Here is a 24844-nt window from a genome sequence, read left to right as displayed (position 1 = left end):
TGGACCAAGCTGTCTCCCTGCTACTTGAAGGAAGCTGCGAGACCCTTTGCCAGCCCAGGTGAGGTGCCTGTTGCAGCAGCCACTGCAGCTGTCAGCAACCTGCCAGACTGGGAGAGTGGCTTATTATAAACCTGGTTTTGTACTCAATGAAAATGGCTAAAAATATTTGCTTTCACTCATCAGCCATCAAACTCCTGCCCTCAAGTCCCATCGTTATTCTGTGCAAGTTACTTCTAATGACAAATTAGTGCTCTAAGCATTTATGTTGCAGTCTTTCACCTGCGAACAAGTATTTTGCATGCCATGTGGGAAGGCAGATTTGTTCAAAAATAAAACTCTTTTGAGATCCTATTATGTACTGCCACGAGCAGAGCATTTGCAAATATCTGAGCGAGACCTTTATTGAATATACTTTAGTATTTCCCTGAGTAGAAGGGTCATTTTAAGACTAGAATAGGGCTTTTCTTTTATTGTGGCAGATCCTCTGTATGACACTGGCATGTAACTTGGTCTCTTCAAGTCTCCGTTTTTTCTCGATAATATTGACATAATAATACTTTCGCCTACCAGGTCTGTGTAGATAGACAGCAGTTGGGGAAGATGAGCTGCCTGTGTGGATCATGTGGTGGATGGGGCCATGGCCTCAACTGTTATAATGTAGTTAATTAATTAACAGTTAGGCTATGTAGATTTTTTTTACCCTTTGAAACAAAGATTTTTTTTTACACTTTGAAACAAAGAAGAGTAAGACTTCAAGGTACAGCCACCTCCTCCATGACTCTTCCTGATGGACAATGCCTTAATTTTTCTGATCCCAAGGCTGGAAAGCCCATAGTTGTCCTTGAATTTCTATCTCGGTGCTTTTCTTCCCTTAGTCGGGAAACTCTTCCTAGTATCTAACCTGTGTTCCTTAGTGCAATTTAAGACTATGACATCCCGTGCTATTCTTGACAAGCCAAGATGCTGGTTTATTCCTTTCTGTTGTGGCCCTCTTGATGTGTTTGAAGACCATTATGATGCTTCCCTGGTGTCTTTACTCTTTAGTCCAGATGAATGTGACTTTTTCACTGATTTTCCAGTCTGTGCTTTCTTGGACTTTCTCTACAACTTTATTGAAATGCGGTGTCCAATATCAGAACTTCAGTAGTTCTACATAAATGCAAAGTTCCCTTTGTGTATCTGGTGAACAGTACACCCCTCTGTGTATCGCAGTGTGATGTTTGGTTTTATTGCAGTAGCATGACTGTGTTCAGCTCCTGTTCAGTTTGTGATCCATGGTAATCCCGAGATCCTTTTCCAAAAAAAAAAAAAAAAAATAACCTTTGTGAGCTGATATTTATTTCCCTTGTGACCGTGTCATTGATTATTCCTGTCTTAGCACTGTTCACCCATCATTCCTGAATTGTCTTTTTCTTTTTCTCTTTTTTTTTTTTCCAGACCATTTCTACAATTTATCAAGATCATTTTGAATCCTAATCCTGGCCTCCGAAGTACTTGCAGCCTGTCCCAGCCTGGTATCAGCAGCAATTTTAGTAAGCAAACTATGTTCCATCATTCAAATCAATTGTAAAGATACTGAACTGTGCTAGAGGTAGCACATCTCGGACACCCACTCATACGTCTTCCCCTTTGGCAGTGTGCCCTGTGGCAGCACCCTGCGACGCTGCATTCGCCTTGCAGAACGTACAAAAGGCAGTGCAGCTCCCTGGGATGATGAGATTTCTATCCCAAAGCAAGAGATTTCAACAGCCCCTTTGAAGATTTGTAATGAGAAATAAGTTTACTTGCCATATCGGTGCCTGAACAAGACCGGTGATGAGCAGGGTCAGGTGTTTGAAAGCACAGAAGCTCTGCTTTCTTGGAAAAACAGCAAGTCAACTTTTTTTTCCATGTATTTGTTAGTTTTCTTTTTTCCTTCATTCTCAGTGGAAAACCCACCTTCTGCTCACACCTCGTAGCTGCCCTTTTGCACATACTCATTTATTAAAGAGTGTTTGGGGCTGAGACCCAGAGGGAAGGAAAGCAAATGCAGTTTGTTTCATGATTTACAGACCGGGGAAGCAGTTGTGAGTGATGGTGGGGATGGGCTGGACCTGCTGGGGGTGGCAGCAGGTATGTGTCCAAGTGGATGGTCTGTGTCCTTTGCTTGGAGTTTTGCCCTCTGGCTCAAACACTGCGTTTCTGTATCGGTGGACTATCACATAGGTTCATTTTGGTGGAGATGGTGAAGGGTGTAGTATTCCAGGATTTATGAATTTCCATGGGGTCTGATAAATGAAGCTTTATAGACCAAGCTTATATTTATAATGTAAAGGGGCAGAGCCAGATGCTGCCCGTGGAGACCAAAAATATAGTGGACAGCCACTGTTTATGTCCCTGTAAATGTGGGTGTTTAACAAATAAGAAATAAAACCAAAAATGGTGGACAGACCCCAAAAGTAATCAGTTGCAAATGAACTTGGGCACGAATTAGTTTCTTGTTCCTCTCTCAGGAGGAGTATAAAGCTGGGTTTTGTTGTTAGCTGCACCTAAATGTGTATGTGTCTGTCAGAATAGCTCTCGGTTTCAAACCTCCTCTTTTCTGTGACATCTGCTGTTTCTAGAAATTTCAGCTTAAACAGGAAAAATAATTTCAACTTGCCTTTCACCTCAGACTTCATAGATGTGATCATGAATTAGGATTTCCAGCACCTATGTCATAGGGCCAGAAATACTATTCCTGTGTTGCAAAGGGGGGAACTGAGGCACAGGAGGCCGCTATTACGTTAGGCTCATAGAATGAGTCTGGATCAGAAATGCTGATTTTTGTCCCCTCCTCTATGACCTGCATGTCTTTCCCAAAGTTACAAGAATTTGAGAAGAAATGAAGTTCTGTGAACAAGGACTTGCAATTTGATGTTTTCAAGGACTTTAACTACATAAAACTGATTTACTTTGGGGGAAAAAGCCTTAAATATCCCTGTAGAGAGTACATAATGTGAATGATTTTGTATTTATTCATTGCATTGGAGTGGATGAAACCTCTCCCGACCATAATGGAATTATGTTTGGATGTGCTGTCTACTATGGTGGTGTTAAAAGCAGGTGCACAAAGGGAATTCTTTTGGGAGAGAGGGGGGAAAAAAGCTTATGGTACCAGTAAATGATTCTTACCACTGCAGTAATCCTAATCAGATTAATTAGGATTAATTTAGCTGTCTGGCTTTTATTTATGGAGTTCTAAGGAGTATCTAAGGAGTATGGAGTTCTATGGAGTATCTAAGGAGTTTTGTTTAAAACCTTTATGAGTTTTAGTAATATTTTTGATTTGTTTCATGTGGTGCAATGTATAAATCTCTGGCTGGTTGGGCTTTTAGGGAGAATTATATTGCATCCAGCATTTAGAGCCAGCCATTAGTTCTCCATCTCCTTTTACATCTTTTGTTGTCAGTAAATCCATCTCCTGTCACCTTTCCCATATTGCCCATCTGTAGGTGGCCCAGCTACCCCTGTGCTAATGTCTTCAAAGATGTTTCTCCTCTTGCAGCTTCTTTGTTGAGAATTGTAGCAAATCTCCCCTCAAGAAGCAGCCTAGTTCTGCTCATGATCTTCTGGTATGGCCAAACCCCCTGTCTGTGTCGCATCCTTGCCCCACCCTACACATTTTTTTTCCCCTCTGGAACAATCCTTCTGTAATTTTACACTTGTGTGTCTCACCAAAAGCCATATCTTTTCTCACGTGCATATGCCACTGACTTTTATCATCACTTTTTTTAACTGCTTCTTTCTCTTACTGTTTTCCATTTCTGAAAAGCTGTTCAGATTTTCACAAAACAAAACTGTATGGCATTGCATATGTGCTTGCCCATATGTATCCGTGTATAGTGAAGGTTGCAGAACAGTATCTGTCAAATGAGGTAATTTTCCATCAGATTCATCCCTCTCTTCTCATTTCATATTTATTCCTTGGAAAGCTTCAATCAAAATACTAAGATGACTTTGAGTTTTACAAGTCTGAAAGACCAGAAGATTTTCCCTGTGAAAATAACCGTGGATGCTGTGACCATCACTCTACGTCTTCATCAGTGAAATGAGAAGGTTTGATGTCGTGAAGCCACAAGCAGCAGCCACATGCACTGGCAGAGCTTCTCTGCAGAGTCTCTTCCCCATCATTTTCAAATCTCATGTGACTACTGTTTTCCCTTGTGTTTTAATTCAGTTTTTCTTTTCTTACTTGGTCTCGCAGTGCCATGAACCTCTGGTGTTTTTGAAGTGTATCCTTCACGTTTGATCTTGCTAGCATTCAATAGTGTCTTCAGTGACAAATTTTGCCGTGCGCTTTCACGAGAGGGCAAAGAGCACAAGGAGGTGCAGAGTGGATACAGTGTGGCCTGTGGAGAAGTATTTGGTCTTGGCGAAGATTTTTATTATCCGGAATGGTTTTTGGTGGACACCTGAGGATGTCACCTCCTCTCAAGTTCTTGTGTCAGGAGGCAGCTGGAGCCTATTTTGGGGAAAGGGCACCCCACGGTGTTGGTGCTGGGGGTGTATGTGTGCAGGGATGCACACTGCTGCCAATGGTTGTTTTCCTTTCCTGTTCCATTGCTTTACTGGTGCAGAAGGGTGTCCTGGAGGTGCCAGGATATGTCCTCATGCCTTTGCATCAAGGTGTGGTTTCACAGCGGCAATGGCATTTCGAATCAAGAGTCCTCATTGCGTCAGAGTCTGTTTCAGACCAACGGTTGGCTGTCAGAAACTAAAACCCATCCCCAAAGTTACATGCAGCTTTTTCTTTTCACTTCTTAGTAGGAAGTATGCTGTTATTTCCAAAATCTTCTGTCTCATCCCTTTAAATTCCTCTCTTTAAGCCCTGGCATCTTATTATGTTGGCAGTGAGGAGTTATGACCAATTTCAGACTTCCTCCCCTCTTCTTCTTTTTCACTGTTTTCTCTCAGCTTGGTGGCGTGCAGAAGTCTTGGTGCAGGGTGTGAAGTGCCTCTCCACACAGGAGTGTGTATCACCGCTCTTATGTCATCCTTTACCAAAATAGAGAGGCGATGTTATTTAACAAGGTAACACACACTCTATTTTAAGCTGCTTCTAAAAATAAATTCCCGCACAAGTTGGGGTTGTGGCAGCAATATTTTATATTTTAATTGGGGCTGTTTTCTTAGGATGATTCATAGAAAGAAGATGAGCTTTACTAGTTTTACCCTGGGGTGAAACAACGTAGGTGAGTTGCTGATTGTACATGAAGGTCTACATGGTCACGAGGACTTTTCCAATTAGCTCTATGGTTGCTGGCTTTTCCCCTAAGGCTGTCGCATTAAATGTTGGACAAGCTCTTTCTCCTGGAGGTGTCTGGTAGCTAATACGACATGTTTTGTATGTGGACAGTGTCCCACAGTTCTTTGGAGAGTTGATAGCATTGTCACATTGAATGAGAAATAATGACTAAGGGAAGTAGTGAGGAAAGAGATGGTTCCTCTGGGAAATAAGATGGAGATTTTAAACTTGTTGCATGTGCTCAGAGCAACGAGAAGTGCAAGAGCCAGAGATATTGGGTGAGGTGGAGGAAGGCATTGCAGAAGTATCTAGAGAGCAGAAGATAATTCTGCCTTCCCAGACTGTCACTGAGTATCTCAGCATCCCGGGGGGGAACCGCTTCCTTGCTGTAGCTCTCAGCATGTGGGACAGGATTGGTTTTTTAACGTTAAGCAGAACAAGTCTTTTCTGAGCTGCTTCATGGTCACCCTTGCCCAGCCAACCATGTGAGCAGCTCTCAACCTTTGACCTCTTGTCCAACACCAAGATGTGTCATCTCCTGGGGTTAGCACATATTTAGAGATGATTTAGGGATGAATGTGAAATAAGGAGAAAGAACTGGAAGAATTGAAAGGAGAAGAAATGATAATGGTAGATCTTGTATGTCAGTGAGAGTGGCAGGATTTCAAAGTTGTTGTCTTGAAGTCAAGTGTCTTTGAAAGGCCAAATACCTTGAGGACTGTGATCTCCAGACTACCAGCTTTGGGACAACAATACTGAACAAATAATCATCACGCTGAAGGCAATGCCATCATTTGCTCTTCCTGCAGATTTGGAGCAGAGCAGTAGTAGGCTTGACTGTGTCTGGTTGTGGTCCATGTCAGCAGGCCTCATGGGGTGACCCAATGGCCATGGGTTTGCCACTGTAGGCCTAACAGCTTCAGGAGATAAAAGAGAAAGCTCTCTTTCCTGTAGGGTGTTCACAGGAATGATCTAGGATTGTGGAATACCTAAGGTTGCCTTTACTCCACCCAGAAAACTTGCTCTTGTGCTGCCAGCAATGTGTCCGGTACTAACAAGCTCCCTGCTAGAAGCCAGGTTGTACGTGGCTCCTTCCTCTTGCAAGAACACCCCGGTACATCCTGTCCTCTCGCTGGTGCACCTCGGCAAAGGGAAACACAAGTTGAGGACCTGTTTGGTGTTTCAGGGTGACGTTGTACCAAACTTGGTGTGGACAAGAGAAAATCCTGTCCCACAGAAGTTGCAAACGTGACTTTTCTTCTCCTCTGGACCTCTGCTGTGGTGCAAATGTACTACAGAACGTTAATACTTCATGGGGAGACACAGAGGAGAGTTATTACTTGAAGCAATGACTGTACTGGTATCCTCGTGTACCACAGATGTCCAGAAAGTCATGTGGAGATGTGCACATCTCACTGCTAAACAGCAGGAAAGCAGATCAAAGAAATGAAAGGTTGCATGATGATGTACATAAATCCACAGCCTGATCCTGTTCTCTTTGAGGTCAAAGCCCTCTTGGTGTCAGAGGATTGGGTGCTAGTCTGTAATCCTCCACCTCCTCTCCTTGTATGAATATGTCTTTCAGAGCTTGACAGCACCCTTAAGACCTCTTGCTTCCTAGAGCTTTCTATGGTGGCATTAACCTGCAGCATGTTGCAGTGAAGGAGATGGTGATCTTTCTGCCCTCCTGGAAGGAGTGATGAGACTCCACCACACAGTTCAAGGGAAAGATTGCTGCATGGGATGTGGGAGGAAAATGTCATTGCTTGCTTACAGCGTAGTTCTTTAGAATGGAAAAAGAGAAGCTTATCATGACAAAACAAGGCAAAACAGGACATCTGGGCTCAGCTCTAATACCGGCTTGTCATGCAACACTTCTCCAGGATCCTGTGTTTCAGCTGTAATACAGGAATGATGCATTTCTATTTTTGTGACGCTGTCTACGATTTGCTGCTGTTGGACTTGGGATCCTGGGATAAAACATGCTGCTCAATAAATGTGTTAAGTTTCGAAGTGACAGTAGGGGTAGGAGCAGAGGGTCAAATTAGGCCTAATTCTGATCTTATTTACTGTGTGTTTCAGGAATGGCTGCTTCAAAGACAGCAGTAAGCCCAGTTACCAAAGAAAATCAGAGTTGTTATCAAGGCAAAAGTGTGCAAGGCAGGACCTTTGCTGAGGCTAAGTGGAGGTTTTTTACTTGCAAGGATAGAGGCTTTTAACCTGGTGTTTCCTTCATTTGTCTTCGTTAAGAAAATGACAATCAGAGTGCAAATGAAATACCCCAGGGAAACAAAAGCCCTTTAACCCCTGTTGATTGGATCTGCCCAGCACCACAGTGCAGCCCTTTCAGATAAACCTGTTCTTTGCGTTGCCTTGCGGCGGAGGGAACGTGATCATCTGCAGAGCATCGAAGCCAGTGAGCAGGCGAGATGATGAAACCAGTGAAGAAGTGGGAAGAGCCCCGATCTCACCTGTCTGTGCTGAAATTAAGAGTTTTAATCAGCTCACTGGGAGGGGGGGGCTGTCAATGGTAACGTTTGTGCCCCCAGTGCTGCTTGGTCAGCTCTTGAAGCAGAGCACGGACTAGGGAAAGTCCCGCTGCTGCTGCTGAAGAGTTAATCCCGACATGATTGTCTCATTCTCTTTCGGAGGGGAGTTTCTTGGTGGCAGCCAACAGGGCTGGGTAAGACCCGTGATTGTGTGTTCTGGCAACCGCTTTGCAATGTGAAATAAACACCCGTTCCTATAACAGCATTCATTGAGCATTGTGCCTGGGAACTCATCAAGACACATGTCAGCCCCGGGCCGGGCAAGCTTCCTCCTTTTGCAGCTCAGCAAAATATTTATACAGTGTCTTCTAGTAAACCAGTTCCTCCATGCTGCTGGGAGAAGCGGCTCCGGAGCTGGTATTAATGCCTGACCTTGCTCCGAGTCCCTCCTAAAATAGCGAGGGCAGCTCAGCTTCCTTCAATCTGCCAGCCAGATGGAACAGCTACCAAATTTGCTTCCCTGTTAGGTTTACTTTTTAAATTGCTATAATAGCCCTGCAGATTTATTGTCGCTTTAAGTAACTGGAACATAGCTTTAAAAACAACAGCCAGCGTACCCAGTCCTCACACCCTGCGCTGCGGAGCTAACAGGGAAACTGCAGGGGCTGGTGGCTGCGTTGCATTGAGCTTCGAGTCTTGAGTACTGTGCACTCTGTGATTATTAAGCCCTGCAGTTGCTAAGAAAAAAAAAATACTTTTTGTCTTGTTTGCAGTATTTAAGAATAACATTTTAAAAATCTTGGTGCTACATAAAAAATAATACGAATTTTGCCATTGGCAGATAGCTGGACGTGGGTCCTGGAATGTCAACTAGTTTGCAAAGAATAGAAATCTCTCTTTTTTTTTTTTTTTTTTTTTTTTCCCCTTTGACCTTCACTACTGTAGGGTCTCCATGACCAGAGAAAATTATGATAGTTTCTGGCTCCTGGCCGTTGCTGCTCATCAAAAGCTGTTCCACAGTGTCACAGTCAGCCTCTGCAGACCGCAAAACCAGTTGCAGCTAGAAAGTTTGTGTAAGATGTATAGAAGGCTGATTGAAAAGAAGCATGTTTCCAAGAATTCTCTATGTTTTGGTTTGTGTAAGGTCTAAAATTTAAAATATGTTTCTCTTACCCCAAATAGAACTGAAGTAGTAATTGTAGGTGGGGAATTACAACATATATGGCTGGTTTTAGGCATGGCCCACAAAGATCTGTTCTTGGCTTGTGATAATCAGGGTATTTCTCCTCGAAGAGCAAAAACAACAACAACAAAAAATCTGGTATTTAATTTTATAGATGCAGGGTTTGGGCAATGAAGCTAGACAAGGGAAGCCTAGAAAAAAGGAACAGAATCTTAGCAGAGAAGAAATCGATCACTGGAACATCTTAACTGAGAATTGCTTCTTCTACCACCATTTGTAGTCTTTAAATCAAGACTGTTTTCTATTTTCATAAGAGATATTGAAGCTCAAGGACAAGCAGTGAGCTTGATACAGAAACGTCTGAGAGGTTCTGCAGGCTGTGTTTAGCAGGAGGTCAGGCTTTATCATTTATCATGCTGTTTTCTGGTCTTAATATTTGAGGCTCTCTGAAGACTGTGAGATGGTGGCATCCCATTTTGAAAATCAACCTTTTAATCTTCCTGGAAATGCTTATTTCAAAAAATCAAGGGGCTTGATTACAGTATAATTGTTTTCCTGAAATTCTTTATCTGTAGTGCCCCGTAAATGTGGGCATGGATGTTGTTTGCTGTTCAGTCAGGGCTAAGAATAGGAATTCCCAAAACAAATGCTGGGCTAACTGCACACCAGTTCATTGCTGTTAGGACTTGGTGCCACAGAACAGCCCATGGAGCCCCTGCAGGTCATAGTATTTGGTTTGTGAGCTGTGCAGAAGCTCACTGTGAAAACAAACAAGCTATTTTGTAATTATCGTGCAGTTCATGTGTTTTGAATTTAACACTTTTGCATCCAGGCTTGAACTTCCCTCTTTTTTTGGGTGATAATTTTTTTATTTCCGGGACCCTTCTCTTAAACTCCAGGTTTGGTTGTAAGAATGCCACTTACTTTTGTGGCATGTTTCTTTTCGTTCTTTTTGGGTAAATGGTCAGATTGCTACTTGTCTACCCAAGCATCCTCTCTCTGCAACCAGAGCTGGGCCATATTTACAGCTCTCCTCCCCCACAATCCCGTCATTCATGAATGAATGCAAAAGACTCAAAGAGGAAAATTTTGCAAAGCAGAAAACCAAGGTTGTAATTTCAGGTTCCTCAGAAGAGGGCTTCTACCCAGAAGGCTTGGGTTCTTTCAGCATTGGACCCTGCTGGTTTTGGGTGAGCAGGTCTGGTAGGCGGTGGGGCTTTATGAAGCCCAAAGGATGATTCAGCATCTTCCACCCCAGCTCTGGTTAGGCCGTTGAGTCTGCACCATTCTTGCAGCTCCACCTTCTGGTCTGCAGCCCTGCACGATGGAGGAGCCATGGGCCATGCAGCAAGCGTGTTGTAGGCGTTGCACAGCGGTGCTCGGCACTACCTGCAGCATGGAAGTGGAGGACTAAAACTCCTGGGTGGCTTGTGGCCAGCTACCCAGGTGGTGGAGGAGTTGGGGGGAAATCTAAGCAACCTTCACGCTGTGTTTTTCTGCAGGGTTTCCAAGCCCTGGGGGTGCTGGGCTGTGACTGGGGTGCTGCATGTTGTGCACTGGTAAGCCAGCGTGCACAGGAGGTGTGGGACCACATCCTGCCCCTGCTGCGGGGCACACCCCATGCACCCAGGGCCGGCGATTGCAACCGAAAGGAAACGTGCAGAGACTGACTGATCTTGCAGAACGACTTGCCGAGCAAGGGACGAGTGGCAGAGAAAGGAGAAGATCTAGTAGCTACCTGCTCTTTTACACCATGCCGCAGGGGACTTTTCTCCTGCTGCACCTCATTTTCCCACCCTGGCGGCGCACCGCTCATTTATTTCAGTGACTTGCTCTTGCAAAAGTTGTAGCGTTATTGACCTGCAACAGGGCTGGTGTGGCTGAAATCTCATCTGGGTGTTTCCGACTGTGTCAATTGGTCTATTTAAAGACATGAACTCTTCCTTCCAGACCTGGCCTCATTGTTTGTTCCATTAACGAGATATCTCCGAGTTCCCCTCCTTAACAAGATGTGACTGGAGCCGTCTGTTCAGAGGCACGCAGAAACCTCGTCCAACACCTTTTTTTGAACCTGTCCCCTACTGTTTTATACTTGTACTGACATAACTGTCCTGTTCAGCTGCTGAGCAGACAAAAGACAGCCTCTGCTATCTGCTGCCTAAAGCCAGAGAGCAGTGTCTGCAGAGACAGAAGCCATAAAACAGACCTACACCAGTAAATGAAGGTCTGCTTCATTCCTGTCAAGGCCTGTAGCTATTCCTTTTTTTTTTTTTGCCTGCTAATGCTCAGGCATAAAGCAGGAATGCTGGCCCCTTAATAGATATTTTTTTTAATATATATTTTTTTAACCTTTCCTAAAGAGGCTGGAGGCAATTTCAGACTTGCCTGGTCTACAAACATTGTTTTGCACATTGAGGGGAAGGCAGAGGCTGAAAGTCTTGTTACAACACTTGGTGCTTCTGTACAGGGTAGTTTTAACAAGTAGTTGTCTGTCTGTGAACCCAGCAAAAACAGCTTGCTATGCAGTAATGGAAGTGGTCTTTATGTTAAGGTGGAGGTAGTCATGGATCGTTTTCAGTAGCCCTTTAAATAACGAGGTGCTGGTTAGAGGTTTGGTGCTGTGCTTTGTAGATGGTATTTTGCAAAAAATTGTTGCTACCCTGGGATATGTCAGGAGAGCCTATTGCGAATCCAGACATGAGGATTACGAGATCTAACCAAAGCATCTGCACAAAAATTGGGGTGTCAGTACTCTCATAAACTTCTCTTGTTTTTCTCATGCTGCTAAGGCATAGTCAGAAGGAGAGAGGAATGCTGGCTGAAGACCCATTTTGCCAACAGATGTCGACTTGATGGGTTTAAGATTGTTTTTTTTTTTTAAAGTAGCCACTTAATCTAAAGTTCAGATGTGTAGCTAGTTGTGATCTTTAACCAAAGAATTTCTTGCTTGCATTAAAATAATGAGGGTTTTTTGTGATCTCTTTGCTGTTTAATCAGTTAGAGATTTCATCTTCTGTGAGGTTTTTTGGAACATTCTTCCTCCTGAAGCTTTGCAAAACAGGAGGCTTTTTGCATCAGTAGCTGATGCACATGAGTAATTTCTGGATCTGGGTTCTGTGCAGGTTTAAGATCTGTTATTTTAATTTCTTAGAAAAAGGTAACCTGCTTTTAAAGAAAAAAAAAATGAGGTTGTTCATTTTTTCTTCCCAAAGATATTTAAATTATTTTAAAAATATCACCAAATAAATGTTTTGAAGCTTAACTAGTTTCTGTTGAGCCCTGTGCTAAGCAGAAGGAATATGTTCTCAGATTTCCTGGGTGCCTATGCACACAAATATATCCACCTTCTTTGCTAAGGATGTGGACCAGGCTTTGAAAAATATTTATTTGCCTTGAAATCTGTAATATTTGACCTCCGTATCATTTACTTAATGCCATTCCAACTCAAAGCCCTGATGAGCTCAGTTGGGAAGTGCTGAAAGGTGTCTCTGGTCACCACTGTGAGCTCATTTCTAATTAAACAGAAGCTCACACTTTATTTCATTAGAAGCATAATAATAAATGTAGACATAATTGGCTGATTCTTAATTCATTAGCTATTAGAAGCAAATTCTGTAAGTCCATTAGGATTAGAAACTGGAGCTTTGTGTCACTGGTCTTGTTCTCCTGATCTACATTAAGATGTCATTTTGCTTATGGCTTTGATATGTTAGGATAACTTATTCCGTCTGTGGATATGATAGCAGCATATACAGTTTCTGCTGAAATATTGCCAGAAGGTTAGACCATGCATAAGATCCGTTTCCCTTTGATTTGGGGTAAGTTCTGTAACTTCCCATCTGCTTTTGACAGAAATGGTGACTCAATTCACCAGCTCCGTCTGCAGGTACATTCACTGGACAGATTTCAGTGGCCAATTAAATACTAATAAAAGTCACAGAAATTGAGTTGTTCCTTGTGAATACCAGGTTGTCTAAGTAACTGCCTTAAAAAGTAAACGGGTGGATGCAGCAAAGAGAAATCTCATACATTAGCTCTTCCTTTGGGGTTTCAGGTGGCCCCAAGTGAACATCACCAAGGCCATCCCCGTGCTGTGAGGTTCGGGTGGTTTTGCACAGTTGGTTGGGAGTGGGATGAGGCTGGAAGTGTCACAGAGCAGATTGTTCTGGGATGAATCCTTCTGCTTGTCCTTCACTCCAAGTCCATGCATGACCTACAGCTGTCAGAGTAGATGTTGTGGTGGACTCATACAGCTTTTTACTCCAGGTCTGCAGCCTGAGGTGTGTTTCTGTTTGTAATTCTCAACCCTTTGCAGAGATAAAGGGAAGGAAAATGTAAGGAAGTGGCATTGTCTGGAGCAGCCTGGAGACTCAGAGCAAGGAAAGGGCAAGGTAGCACCAGGCTTCTTGGTTTTTAAATTGACTTTTAAAACTAGGAATGCATGTTATATCCTAGGCATAGGCAGAAGTCACCAGGTCTTCATTTTGGTAAAGAATTGTTCTTTGTCCTGCTGCATTGCTATATGCTCAGTAAATTTGTCTCACCAAAGTGGAGAGTAACTTCCCCATCCAAAGCTACCTCAGCTTTCCAGTAGAGCCACAACAGTCCACTGGAAGCAGCAGATGCTAGAGTGACTATTTGGTCTAGCTGCATCCCTCTGTAGGAGTTGGGGATGGGGAATTTTGCATTGATAGTTTAATCCAATCAGATCTAAAAGACTGGACCCTCTCCGGTGTGGAGGAGATCCTGTCTGGGCTGGTGAAGACGTGGAAAATGCTGCTCTGGGTTTTCTCTTGCCCCCAGTGAGTGCTGGTGCTGTGGATTCCTGAGGAACAGGTTTATGAGGGGAAAAACAGGAATAGGTGGACACACGGATGATGGGGACCCTACATAAATATTTGCATTCATCTACAAGAAGTATCTGTTAATAAGAGGCCAATCACCTGGAAATTAACCAAAACACATTCTGTTTCTCATTAAATGCTGCTTCGTTTCACTGGCATAAGGTGTATTTTTATATGTGCATACAAGGGACTTTTGTAGAGCTTGTGATGACAAGGAAGCAAACACTGTCCAGACTTGATTCTTTTCTTCCTACAAAGCTAACGACATTCCCTCCAAACTCAGTCATGTTTTTTCTTTCTTTCCTGTTAAACAAATGTATATCTTGATTTAAAATTATTTGTGCTTTTTGCGACTTGGCTTGGCCTTTACTGGCAGCATGAGAGCTCTTAAATGTGACGTTTCCCTCTGAACCTCCATGCGGTTGGTGTGAGGAACACCAGGGTCTTCCAATGGTGACGTGTCTTCACACCCTTCATAGCTGTTTGCAAAGAGCTGTGCAGCTTGTAATTTGGAATCACTAATGTACATATACATGTGTGTGCACAGACATCTGCAGTATGTATATTCTGCTTTTGAAGTGAGGTTTGAGGCGCGTTGTTGGGGAGGAGGAATTGAACGACCTGCACCGTCTATCACAGCTGGTTCCGAGTTTGCTGGTAGATCTGCTTCCATCGACCTATCAGCTACCAGTGCATGGCATTTCAGCGGCTCTGTGTTGTCTGAGAAAATATTCATCTTGAGAAAAGTTGTGTTAATTAAACTGACTCGTCTACCAATTCTCCTGCCACACAATGAAAACACAGCAAAGTCTTTATCAAGGAAGTTTTCAAGATGAGGGTGGCATTGGGGACAGGCAGGCACTTGCTCAGTGTGTGTACTATGAATTGATATTTTTTTTTCACCATTTCTGTTATGTGACAAAATATAAATGAATTTCAATGTATGCTCCTAATGAGTCAAGACTCTTTCTGTAAATAGGAGGTTGACAGCCTGGTGATAGGATCAGAAGCTCTGTTTTTGCCTGTAGGGAATAAAAGGACCATTTTCTTCTCTTTCTGACTTTCTTTTCATTGAGGATAGGAAAAACCCCATTGTCTTTGGTCCTGCATCGGCGGGGGAAGTTTTCTTGTTGAATTATTTCCACTGAGATTCCAGGGTTGGTTTTTTTTTTCACTGTCACTTAAACAGAAATCCTTCAGCAACTCTTCTTTGTGTTTGGTTAAATAAGATACAGACTAGCATAGTACAGCTGTGTCCAGAAAGTAACACACTAGAAGAGCTCTCTACCGATTATCTTTTTTTCTTGTCAGGGGCTGTGGACAGATGCAGTAATTCTGCCATCAACGTCCTGCTTTTGCATCATGCTAATTCAGAGAATTAATAATGTATTTGTATTTCTCTAGTATCTTCTATCCTTACTGGATACTGGAGCACTTAGGAGCTTGGTTAACTCTGCATCGCTTCCGATGCTGCAATACTGTGCATGGGGAGACGGCAGCTGGGCGAGAACCTTGCACAGTATCACAGGGCAGCAAGAAAAAAAAAACCCTCCTGTCCAACAGACTGTGGGAATTTCAGGCTGTGGTCACCCAGAAAGGCTTATAGGCTCTTTAATGATCGGTCCTCAGATTTCAGTCACAAACTTGCATCAACCTCCCAGCCTGGGGGCACTGATGTAGCTGCTCCTTGTGGGTAGGGCAGCCGTCCGCTGAGTCTCGCCCTGGATTTCCCTGCAGACCTTCTAGCAAAATACCAACATCTTCCAGGTCCTGATGTAGCCAGTGAGATCTGGTGAGGTCATGACCTGAAGTGATGCAAACTTTTCTTCGCAGCAGCAGGGATTACCCACCTGGCGTGCCATGATCTGGGGAAGTGAGGCAAAAAATATAAGCTTGTTTTTTGCTGCGTGGAGAAGAAAGCTGCTTTTTTTCTGGCTCTGAGCCTGTGGGCAAACTGCAGTTACGCAGACCAAGTAACTCACCCTGGGTAGCATGGAAGTAGAATGACTTCTGGATGGCGTGAGAAATGGGTCTGCTCTGACGGAGCTCTTAACTCTGGAGTTACGAAAGCGACAGCAAGACCCTGCAATGCAAAACTCAGATCCTTCAGCTCTGCTGGCTCTTCTGCTCACCTGATTTGCCAGTCAGAGAGGGACCTGGGGGTGTTGATTGACAGCTGTCTAAACATGAGCCAGCAGTGTGCCCAGGTGGCCAAGAAGGCCAATGGCATCCTGGCTTGTATCAGCACTAGCGTGGCCAGCAGGGACAGGGAAGGGATCTTGCCCCATACTTGGCACTGGTGAGGCCGCCCCTCGATGAGTGGGTTCAGTTTTGGGCCCCTCACTCCAAAAAGGCCATTGAATGACTCGAGCGTGTCCAGAGAAGGACAACGGAGCTGGTGCAGGGTCTGGAGCACAGGTCTGATGGGGAGCGGCTGAGGGAACTGGGGGGGTTTAGTCTGGAGAAGAGGAGGCTGAGGGGAGACCTCATGGCCCTCTCCAACTCCCTGAAAGGAGGGTGCAGAGAGGGGGGATGAGCCTCTTTAATCAAGTAATAAGTGATAAGACAAGAGGGAATGGCCTCAAGTTGCGCCAGGGAAGGTTTACACTAGATATTAGGAAGTATTTCTTTGCAGAACGGGTAGTCAGGTGTTGGAATGGGCTGCCCAGGGAGGTGGTGGAGTCCCCATCCCTGGAGGTGTTCAAGAGTCGGGTTGACATAGCACTTAGTGATATGGTGTAGTTGGGATCTGTCAGTGCTGGGTTAACGGTTGGACTAGATGATCTTCAAGGTCCCTTCCAACCGTGATGATTCTGTGATTCTGTGATTAGGACTTTTGCTGGAGGCAGCAGCACACAACCTTTGCTGAAGCTGGGCAGGCAGGGAAGGTTGTCCTCTGCTCTCTGCTTCCCATCACCAGGGATGTTGTGCGGGTGTGCAGTGTGGTTGTGCATTTACTCTATTTTATGGTGGTTTTGGTGTTTGGGTTTTTCTGAGGGGAGGAGGCTAGAATTAAGGACAGATAGGTTCATTCCCACATGCCTTGATATTGCAGTTTACTGGGCAAAAGTGGCTTCTTTCTGCTCCCTTCATGTATGATCTGTGCTTTCTTCCTTCCTCCTCCCTTCTGCGCTCGCAGCTCCCTGGGACAGTGGCTTAGCAAGGCAGGGCTGCGGGCTTGATTCAGCAACGCACTCCTCAGCTTTGCTCCTGTGTCAGCACCGTGTTTTCTAAAGCCAGAGCAATGGCAAGCTTCATGGCAGGGGTACTTTATCAGCCTTGATCCCTCTCCTCTTTACTTGAGGGGCAAGAAAAAAAATAGCAAGCTGAGAGGGCAAAGCTTTTCATGTTTTCTGTGGAAACTTTCTGCTGAGCCTGTGTTAGTTTTGCTGAAGCTGCGGGGGAAAGCTGTGGTGAGCAGGCCAGTCAGTCGCCTCTGCGAGGAGCTCTGGAGGTTGTGGCCTGCGTTCTTTTGGCTTATTTCAGTATTGTACATGTTGAATGTGATACTCCAGATTTTCCTGGCTTCCTTTCAAACGCCTCTCACCTTTACCAGCGACTGGCATTTAAACTCTGGAAGGATGAAGCCCTTGGCACATCCCAAGAGTTTGCTAAAACTCTGTAGATTTACTTTGTTTTCTCAGAGAGGGAGATGACAAAACCCCATAGATATTTAATGTTTTTTATTTTTTTTTAAAGTATAAACCAGAAAACATTAACAGGGGAAAAAAAAAAAAAAGTAACTGTGTGTAGGCTAACCAAAACAAAATATGAACACCAGAGGTGGCCTGTCAGTAATATATTACAGAAATGAACCTGCCACCCATTGGTGAATTGTGGCAGAGGTCCCCCTCTGTGCCATCCAGACAGGACGCAAGATGCTGCACCTGCCAACAGCGGAGCCTTGGCTCAGGCAGGAGCTGCTCCCGCTCCCAGCTCCACTGGTTTCTGCTTTGTTTCTCATGTGTCAGCCAGTAGCAGCTGTCAGAGCATCTTCATCTGCTAACAGCAGTGAATTACAGAAACCAGCACGAGGATGCCACAGGGCCTTGGAAATGTGTGTGGGGTGAGGGTGAGGGTGGGTGGAGGTGGCTGGATCACGAGGCAGACCGTTGCGTTGTCTTCAGGTGTTAGATCAGGGTTTCTGTTTGCCACCTCTGAGCTGCTCACCTGGCAGGCTGGGGGCCAGTGCATTTACCATGCCCTGTTTGCAGCCCAATTCTGGCATCTCATGAATATGTTGCTTAAAGAATACCTGTTTTTTCATATCTGATGTGTATCTGAAGAGCAGAAAACTGAAACTCCTATGTAATCTTGCATGAATGAATTCATCAGGAAAAAAAATTAAGTCACTGGAGAAAAGGGTGTTGGTTTGGATGTATGCAGGTGCTGACATCAAAAAGATGGCAAACCAAGACTGGTGAAACCTTAGCAGTTGTTTCTGTTTTGTCAGTTAAAACAATGAATTCACAGAATCACAGAATCATCACGGTTGGAAAGGACCTTGAAGATCATCTAGTCCAACTGTTAACCCAGCACTGACAGATCCCAACTACACCAGATCCCTCAGCACTATGTCGACCCACCTCTTGAACCCCTCCAGGGATGGGGACTCCACCACCTCCCTGGGCAGCCCATTCCAACGCCCGACTACCCGTTCTGTAAAGAAATACTTCCTAATATCCAGTCTAAACCTTCCCTGGCGCAACTTGAGGCCATTACCTCTTGTCCTATCGCTCATTACTTGGTTAAAGAGACTCATCCCCCCTCTCTGATTGAGCATTGGGTGTTGTTGCATAGTCTGATGTGTATGTAGATATACACAAACGGGCAATGCATTCAGGAGCGGATGCTTCATTGCCCTGTTTTGCTATGCCTGTATAAAGAGAGGGAGCCTTATTGTGGGCTTGGACTGTAATTCTGCACAGGGATAAATGATAATGCAGCTTGCAGCCACCGGTGCCCTCTACTCCCAGTGGGCGATGTTGTTTGTATCGAGATATTTTCTGTAGCGTTTCTTTTCCTCACTTCTGTATTCAAAGCCAACTGGAAGCTTTTTGTGATGTCAGCTTGAAATATCACTTTGTCATTTTAGTGAGGTTAAAACAGACTTCAACATTATTGTATAATTTTATTTTGCTTAAGTTTTATTGCATTTTGCTTAATTGCTTCTGCTTTATTGTTAATGAGACAAAGCGCAGTTTGTGTAATAGCTCGAAGAGTAAAATTATCAAGGAGCAGAGATTAAATTTGCATGTTAAAAGTTTCTTTTTATTGTTTTCATTGTCTTCAAATTCCTCCTTTGGTTTTGTTCAGTCCTACAAACCTGCTGTGCCCTGCAGGCAACATCACTGACCCATCTGTGTCTTGCAAGTACATCCTTCGGGCGAACTCCTCTGGACCATGGCAGAAGGATGAGTTCTCCATGGGGTAGCCCATACTCTCACTTGGTCACGGCAGCGCCTCACTGCCTGAACACTCTGTCAGTCCTTCGTTTCTGGTCACTTCTGCAATCAGCCACAAGTAGCCCGCTCTTATATTTATGAAATACACCAAAATTCCTCATTTTCCCTGTTGTGGAATAGCTTCAGCTCCTGCAGTAACCATCAGAAAACCAGAGGCTAAGTTAAACAATACAGCTAACAAGCCCATGACACTTTTTTTTTTTTTTGTTTTGGGTTTGGGTTTTTTTCAATCTTTTTTATTTAGTGAAGCCTGAGGGGAATACTACTCTCAGGAAGACCATGAAATGCAAAATAAACTGGAAAGGAAATTATATTAATTCAGCTGGTGAGCATCATGCAAGAAGCAGGGAACGTGCAGGCTTGTGCCTGGCGTTCCCCCTGCTGTGGAGAGCTGTGGAAGGCTAAACGAGTTATTACTAGCTCCAATCTGAAAAGAGCACAGGTGCAACCTTTTTACAGAGCTTTCTCTGTGTCCTTATGAAGCAAAACCATATAGGAGTTACGTAGTCTAGTGTGGGGTCTAAATCATGGGTGGTAAAATCTGTGTGTATAAAACACTAGAGAATACTCTGCAAGGAATGGGAATTAATCTCATTACACTCAGTCATGACTTCCTTGCTGCTGCTGCCTCTTTTCTGTCATTCAAGTACTGTTTTGCATAGTGATTAACTGACCATCTAATTTACATAGCTGCAGGCTTGCCTGCTGGTTAACCCCTTACTCCATTAATTGTTCTCCTGAAGTCAGTGGGAGAAGAGGTTCCAAACTGGTCCCTTATGGACAGCACAGTCCAGGTGTGTGAGTAGGAGCCAGGACCTGGGACTTGCTGTGTATTATGGCAGGGTAAAATGAAATAAGAAAAGTGCTGGCACAAACTTGTTTCCATTTTGGTAGATGACTTGGGGTCCGTTTTTCGCATTGAGTGCTAAAATCACTGCTGTGTTACTGTGATATTAATTTTAGTTCTCAAATACAGATGATGCACTCTTCCCGCAGCGTGGCGGGGTTCTGGGTCTGATAGGTATTTGCATAGGCCTGATAAGATGTGTGCAGTGAGCCCAGACTCCTACGCATGCAAAATGGCAGCTTCATGACCTTTCTGACTTGCTGCAGGTCTGCAGACCAACCTGGCTGCAAGGGTACAACTGGTCTGTCTGAGACCCCTTGTCCCAGCGGCTGCTTGCAGGTCTTTTCAAACTGGAGCCCCGTGCTATGAGACAGCATTGAGTATGATGTCTGAAAGTTTGCCTGTTATCTGTTTTTTGCATTTTGCCAGCCTGACCTCCATTGTGGTTCATCTGTCTTTGTTCAACTTCCCGTAGTGCACTTCCTTCTGCTCCATCCCAACCCTCGAGTTCACCAGACAGTGAGAGGAGCCAGTTCCTCAGGGCAGGAGAAGCAGGGTAGTGACTAGCTGCAGATACAAACCTCCACCCTCCAACTTTGGAGCAACTGAGGCTACTCTTATACCAGCCAGGATCCATTTTCTGACCCTGAGGGCCAGTGAGATGGAAGGACCTCACTCCATCTCAATGTCTAGGCTTTGTGTGTGCTCTCTGCAGAAGGGCGAGCTTCATCTTGAAGCAAGATTCTGCTTCTCACACAGCAAAATAATCTGGGACAGTCCCTATATCTGCCTGGGTTTTGCATTATACCTCCACTGTCCATCGGCCAGTTGGCTTTTGCACAAGGCAAATGGAGATGTGAGCAGCCAGTGTGCAGTGACTCTTGTGCTCAGCAAGACTGTCCAGACATGGCTGTGTGCATCCATGGAAGAAAGGCAAGGCAGTCTCTGAGGCGAGACTCATTGATAAGTCAGGGTAGGGTCAAGGGAAACCATTTTCAGCTGATCTCTACAAAGCTTGCTGGCCATGAGACCAGGGACTGTGGTATTGACTAAAACCTCATTCCCCACTGATTCACCCTGCAATTATGCGATTGAGCAGAAATCATAAACTCCATCTGAACCGTAGTTGTCCCTTTCTTTTTTTTCACTTCTGTGGTTTTAAACTATGTAGAAACGTTTTGGAAGGTTTCTCAATACATGAGTTTAACCATAAGTCTCAGCAGGGGGAACATATTATCGGAGAGAGGCAATTACTGCTTTAGCTGTATGCAAGACACATTACCTTGGAAAGAATCACCATCTCGCCAATAGCTGGCTTCCCACTCTTGGTTTGGCATGTCTAGAGTGTTCAATTCAGATGAATTTTGAAAGAATCATTATGCAGCAGTAGTTTCAAAATATTAGTTTACTAATGACTTTCTCGCACCAATGAGTGTGAGAAGTGAAAGCAGCAGAGATTTTTACAATCCTCTGGAGATGTGATGGTGATGCACATAATCCCTCTTCATGTTCACAAATGTTGAATGGTTCTAGAGGGTCATCTTAAACATTTTGAGAAAACTTGGATTTCTTGAGGTTTGTTTGAAAGAAAACAGGATTAGTTCTCTTACAAGTGTAAAATAACTCCAGCAAAGCCTCTGGAATATAGGAGTGGTGTATAGACATGCCCTTCCTGTCTGCAGGAGCCTGACTTCAAATCCCAGTTGCACTTAATGATGGAGATGGAGGAGCCGTGAGCTGGTCTAGGCAGCACACGCAAGGCTGTGTACAAGAGCTGGGTCTGCCTTAAAGCTGTGCTAAAGGTTTGCACTGGATGGGGCAGAGCTGAATATTGGCCTCTAAGGGAGGATGAAACTGCCGTGTCTTCTGCGTTTTGTGAGTGTGCACAGGAGGAAGGGAGTTAGCCATATCTGGGTTTGTGGTGCAGAGAGCCTTGCTCCATCCCTGGCTTTCTGGTGGTGATACTCGCCGGGCTGCACGGGGCTTGTTGCTTTTTTTTTCCCCTTCTAGTTTTGCTGGTGATATTTCTGGGAATATTTAGCTCTAAAATATGCAGATTTTGCAATAATTACTCTGTTCCGACTCAAATGCTTTTCTGGAAAAACTGTTCTAAGTTATGAAAATAGATTAACCCTTTGCACGTGCCTTGCTGGCAAAAGGCAGAGTTGCTTTGTCTGCTTGTCCCGTGGTGCAGGCACCGGTGCCCTGTCCTGCCTGGAAAGGTAAGAAGGGAAGTTGCTGAAACCGTGTGGGGTATAAGTAAAAGTTAATAAGTACAGCATTCAATCCTGGACTTTTTTAATGAGCAGAGAAAGTCTCCTGGATGTCTTTCCGTCTGTTTCTAGTTATATGGATCCCTGTTTATGTCTGTGGGTCTCTCCCTTTCCCGTAGTATCCAAGGGCCTCACAGACATTAATGGATGACTCACAACACATCTGTGAAATAAGGAAGTATCCCCGTTTTAGAAATGGGGACTAACGCGGACTGTAGATGATATGACTTGCCCGGTTTCACACAGGAAATGTGTAACCGAAGTGGGAATTGAACCCAAGTCACTTGGGTTTAGCACTGGATTGTCTTCTGCCCTCGGCAAGTCCACAGCAACTCAGCAGATGTTGCATGTGTGAAGTTGGTTTAAGAATCAAATGAATGAATCATGTTGGTAGATGCCCGAGTTTGTAGCTTTAAAACAAAAAGCTGCTGCTTCCCAGAATAAAGAAAAAAAAAATCCTTTTTAAAAAAATTATTTATTTTCTAACAATCAGCTGCCACTGAGAAAGAAAAAAAGTTTGCTCTGTGCATCTGCCCCTGGGTGGAAGGGAGAACTGGCAGGTGTATTTCAGCAGGGCAGGGTTGGAGTGCACTGAGAGGGTCGGGCAGCAGCGAAGTTCAGGTGGGTCAAGCAAGTGGCTTCCCCCGGGGAGCACATCCAGCCTCCTGCTGCGCTGCCCTTCCTGCTCGCCTGTGGCGGGTGATTCCCTGGGACAGCCATTCCCATACCTTTGTAATCGTACACTCCATCCTCAGTGAGAACACTGGGCAGCCCTTTCATGCCTCAGTCTTTCCCCCCTACCATGGCTCTCGTCTCTTCCCCTCCCTGCTTTGCCTTTCCCACTGCCTCCTTGCCCCTCTCTGCCAGCAGACTAGGGACACGCAGGGGGGTGAGTATGACGTGGGACACTGGCTGGAAGCAGGGGAGGGGGCTGTGGATGGAGATGAACTGCCTGAGCAATATTCACACTTTGTATGGATACACTCATTTTATCATCAAGCCGGAGGAGCACAGAGGGAGTGATCTTTTGCCAATCCCAAGTGTTGCTCTGAGCATTGGAGGATGTGCTTTTTCTTTCTGTCACTACTTTCCCAATTAGCTATACCCACTTAGGAAAGCAGCATTTGCCCCAGAGCAGGGGGGGAGCTGGGCCTCATGGACGTCCCCTTGCCCCTGTGCACATTGGCCCCACGTGCCCGCTCAGAAGAACTTCAGCTCCCATTAGAGCAGAGTCGTCCTTTCTCCAGCAGCAGCAGGAAAGAGGAGCGCTGCTTGTTCATGGCCCTTTGGGGAAGAGGGGAGGAGGGTTGAAGAGCCCACAGCTTCTTACCCCCTTCAGTCTAGAAAGTGCTCTTTTAATTGGTATGATGCCATTGTTGGCAGTGGTTTGGGGAATTTCTTACTCAGGGGGTCACCTGAGGACTATCCAGAGCATGCACTGTGGACGTGATGCTGCTGTATGGACTAGAGATGGGCAAGGGGACATTAGGAGTTTTTTCAGAGCCCATCAGCATTAACTGCTGCTGTATGTCTCTTCCTGCAGTGGTGCCCATGTGCATCTGCCCTGTTTTGCTCAACCATCTCACCTCCGCCTGTGAGCGCATTCCCTCTTTCCTCTCTTAGTGTGTAAGCTAGCGCATCATTGGGACTCACAGATGGATAAATTGTGGCTTGTGGAAATAGCTGATTGCTGGGTCCAAACCCTTCATTGACCCTGGGCGTGAGCAAGAAATACCTGTGGTCTCTTGGCACACGAAGTTCAGCAATGAGTCTGTCCAGCTCGTGGCTCTTCACCCACAGAGCCCAACTCCAAGCGCAGCACTGAAAGTGGGAGCAGGACCCAAGGAATGCTCCTCCCTCCACTGTCACACAGAGCTGCAGGGTGAAGGTTCCATTTGCTTCTCCTCTCTTTGGCTTGTGACTGCTGAGCTCCTAGCTGCAGGGAGGGCCAGCCCTATCTAGAAGGACCAGATATGCCTCACTGGTGATGGGGCTGGGGCAGTAACGTGGGACATGGGAACCAGCTTCCTAAGAGGCAAGAGAGTAAAGTCTTGCATTTCATCACCACGTGCTTCATGGTGGTGCAGGGGGCACCTCTTCTACAGATGCTGTGTTCATAACACAGCATGGAGGCACCAGCTGATTTCAGTTGCCGACAGGATTTAAGTGGTTTGAGTTGTTGTCTGAGACTTGGCTGGATTTTAGGAGGCATGGCCCCAAGGGAGGTGGAATTTCAGCCCTCTTCCCAGCCAAATGAGTGCTCCTTGTGGCAGGGTTTGTGGTGGCTGCAAGGTTCAAATGGAGTCTATGACACTTCACCAAACTTGTTTCCACTTTGAGCTTGGGATCTGGGATGAGACAGGGCTGCGTTCAGGCACTGCAGTGCCATCCATCCGCTGCTTTGTTATTGCTGAACTTCCAGCTTCTGCGAGTCTGGATGGCAAAAATGGAATGAAAACCTAAGTGGTGAAAAAATG

General features: G+C 45.0%; 1 protein-coding gene across 4 annotated transcripts in view; it reads left to right on the top strand.

The window, feature by feature from the left end:
- The window catches only part of HIVEP3 (HIVEP zinc finger 3), a 278600-nt gene that overhangs the window by 174280 nt on the left and 79476 nt on the right, over positions 1 to 24844 (top strand). For all 4 annotated transcript variants that reach the window (XM_074894254.1, XM_074894251.1, XM_074894252.1 and 1 more), the window contains one exon: positions 1438 to 1532. The gene's annotated coding sequence lies outside the window, so the exon portion shown is untranslated. The remainder of the gene's footprint in view (positions 1 to 1437; positions 1533 to 24844) is intronic.

This window comes from Strix uralensis, chromosome 25, assembly GCF_047716275.1.
Source record: "Strix uralensis isolate ZFMK-TIS-50842 chromosome 25, bStrUra1, whole genome shotgun sequence".
NCBI classification, from domain to species: domain Eukaryota; kingdom Metazoa; phylum Chordata; class Aves; order Strigiformes; family Strigidae; genus Strix; species Strix uralensis.
Note: the sequence above shows the minus strand (reverse complement) of the source record. Positions and strands in the feature narration are given on the sequence as shown.